Raw genomic sequence first — 3,317 nt, forward strand, 5'->3', positions numbered from 1 at the left:
CTACAGCTAAGCCCCCGAGTATGAGGTTTGCTCATCACTCCATAGGATTTTTGAAACTTAGGCGAGCACGGGGCTGCAGCTAAGCCTCCGAGTATGAGGTTTGCTCATTACTCGGTAAGATTTTTTCAACTTAGGCGAGTACTGGACTGCAGCTAAGCCTCCGAGTGAGAGGCTTGCTCATCACTCGGTAGGATTTTTGAAACTTAGGCGGGTATTGGACTGCAGCTAAGCCTCTGAGTGAGAGGCTTGCTCATCACTCAGTAGGATTTTTTTCAACTTAGGCGAGTACTGGACTGCAACTAAGCTCCCGAGTGAGAGGCTTGCTCATCACTCGGTAGGATTTTTGAAACTTAGGCAAGTACTGGGCTGCAGCTAAGCCTCCGAGTGAGAAGCTTGCTCATCACTCGGTAGGATTTTTTCAACTTAGGCAAGTACTGGACTGCAGCTAAGCACCTGATGAGAGGCTTGGTCATCGCTCGGTAGGATTTTTTCAACTTAGGCGAGTACTGGACTGTAGCTAAGCCTCCGAGTGAGAGGCTTGCTCATCACTAGGTAGGATTTTTTCAACTTAGGCGAGTACTGGACTGTAACTAAGCCTCCGAGTGAGAGTCTTGCTCATCACTCGCTAGGATTTTTTCAACTTAGGCAAAACGGATTCGCAGCTGAGCCCCAGTGGGTGTAGTCCCCGAGACCCCTGTCGACTGCTGGCAGTTGGTTGGGGTCTGAGAACTTCTTTTTTTTACTCGACCTGGGCGGACCGGTCAAGTGGAATCTGAACCAGCGGGGGCAAGCCAAGTGCACCCGCTGGGTGTAGTCCCCGAGACCACAATCGACTGCTGGCAGTCGGTTGGGGTCTGAGTAATGTTTGAAGGTTCATTCACTCGAAAGTAAATAATCTTTGATCTTGTCGATTGATATGTCTTTTACTCTCTGCAGAAATGTTGTACTCTTATTTCCAAGTTCGCCGAATTTTAGGAGAAGCAGAGGCAACTCAACCTTGACCTGGAGCTGGCCCAACAAAATTTGAAGAAGGCTCAAGATGAAGTTGCTGGTATGGAAGGAAACTGCCTGTCGACCGCTCATGTCGATTGTCCTTTAAATTATCCCTTCGATCTTTTGTTTGATCTAAATGCTTTTTTTGCAGAGAAAATGAGGTTGGCTCTGGAGAAGAAAGACTTGGAACTTGCAGCTGCGCAGAAGGAGGCTCGAGAGAAGATTACCCTTGCTGACAAGAGGCTGGCTTCAGTCGGAGTGCTGGAAGAGGAAGTAAGCAAGCGGAAGTCTTCTCTCACTGAATCCAACCGAGAGGCAACTCGTCTAAAGAAGGATAAGGTGACTCTGAATGAGAAGTTGGAAGACATGGCTCGTAAGAGAAATGACTTAGAAGATTATCTGGAAACCCTTGCCAATAAGCTCTTTCTTATGCTCGAAGGTACCCCTTTTGATCCGACTGCTTTACTATTTGCAAGTTAGTCCTGTCCAGTCGACTCATTAACTCCTTGACTGCAGAATTCTGCCAAAACTTTGAAGAGGAGACTACACGGATCGAGACAGGTTTGGACCCTATCCTTTCTCCAGTCGGTGACGAGGCTGCCATGAATTTGCTTCGACTGGAATCCCGCGTCGCCAGTGTTACAAGTTATCTTGGCCGTCTGAAGGTGGCAGTTTCACGCATCGACTCGTCGCCCTGGCCGAGGGCAAGGCTTCAAAATGATCTCGAGTCTCTGATGGCTCGACTCAATGAGGTCCCCGGTCGGGTGCAGGAATGGAAGAAGTCCTCTGCCCGATGCGCTGCTGACGTGGCTCTGTCGCTGGTAAGAGTCCACTGCAAGGAAGCCCGCGAAGATAAGCTGGCGGTGATCAAGGTCGCCAACACCAAAAGGCATGAATTCTAGTCCTTCATGGAGACTTTCATCGCTGCTACCACTCGGATCGCTAATGGAATTGACTTGGACGAATTCGTCGAGCCTGCAAGCCCTCCTCGTGTCGAATGAACAAACTTGAGATTTAAACTGGCCTTAAATTTGCCTCGGAATGCCGAGTGGTTTCTGTAACCGTTAAACTCCTTCGGGCCTGATGCTCGAGTACTTTTATCTTTGTTTTGAAACTCTGGAGATTCTATCCGATCTTGGTTTATCTTCTGCATATGCTTGCGTTCGTCTTCGAGTAGAACTTGTTCTTCACTCGGAATATCCTTCGAGATGCTACTCTGAAGGAGATATCCCAATCGACCTGCACTTCTCCGTCCTTGCGGATAAGGATGGAGCGCACATTGTATTTGTGGCGCAGCTCCGTGGAGAGGGTTGTGGTCGACCTACACCTCGTCATCCTTGCAGATAGGGATGGACGGGACATTGTACTTGTAGCGCGGCTCCGTGGGAGGATTGCAGTCGACCTGCACCTCGTCATCCTTGCGGATAGGGATGGAGCGGACATTGTACGTGTACCGCAGCTTCGTGAGAGGATTGCAGTCGACCCGCACCTCGTCATCCTTGCGGATAAAGGTGGTTTTTCGACTTAGGCGGGTACTAGGCTGCAGCTAAGTCCCCGAGTGTGAGGTTTGCTCATCACTCGGTAGGATTTTTGAAACTTAGGCGAGCACGGGGCTGCAACTAAGCCCCCGAGTGTGAGGATTGCTCATCACTCGGTGGGATTTTTGAAACTTAGGCGAGCACGAGGCTGCAGCTAAGCCCCCGAGTGTGAGGTTTGCTCATCACTCAGTAGGATTTTTGAAACTTAGGCAAACACGGGGCTGCAGCTAAGCCTCCGAGTATGAAGTTTGCTCATCACTCGGTATGATTTTTGAAACTTAGGCGAGTACTAGACTGTAGCTAAGCCCCCGAGTATGAGGTTTGCTCATCACTCGGTAGGTGTTTTGAAACTTAGGCGGGAACTAGACTACAGCTAAGCTCCCGAGTATGAGGTTTACTCATCACTCGGTAGGATTTTTGAAACTTAGGCGAGCACGGGGCTGCAGCTAAGCCTCCGAGTATGAGGTTTGCTCATCACTCGATAGGATTTTTTGAAACTTAGGCGAGTACTGGACTGCAGCTAAGCCTCCGAGTGAGAGGCTTGCTCATCACTCGGTAGGATTTTTGGAACTTAGGCGAGTACTGGACTGCAGCTAAGCCTCCGAGTGAGAGGCTTGCTCATCACTCGGTAGGATTTTTTCAACTTAGGCGAGTACTGGACTGCAGCTAAGCCCTCGAGTGAGAGGCTTGCTCATCACTCGATAGGATTTTTGAAACTTAGGCGGGTACTGGACTGTACCTAAGCCTCCGAGTGAGAGGCTTTCTCATCACTCGGTAGGATTTTTG

Source organism: Triticum dicoccoides, chromosome 3A, assembly GCF_002162155.2.
Source record: "Triticum dicoccoides isolate Atlit2015 ecotype Zavitan chromosome 3A, WEW_v2.0, whole genome shotgun sequence".
In the NCBI taxonomy this organism is placed as follows: domain Eukaryota; kingdom Viridiplantae; phylum Streptophyta; class Magnoliopsida; order Poales; family Poaceae; genus Triticum; species Triticum dicoccoides.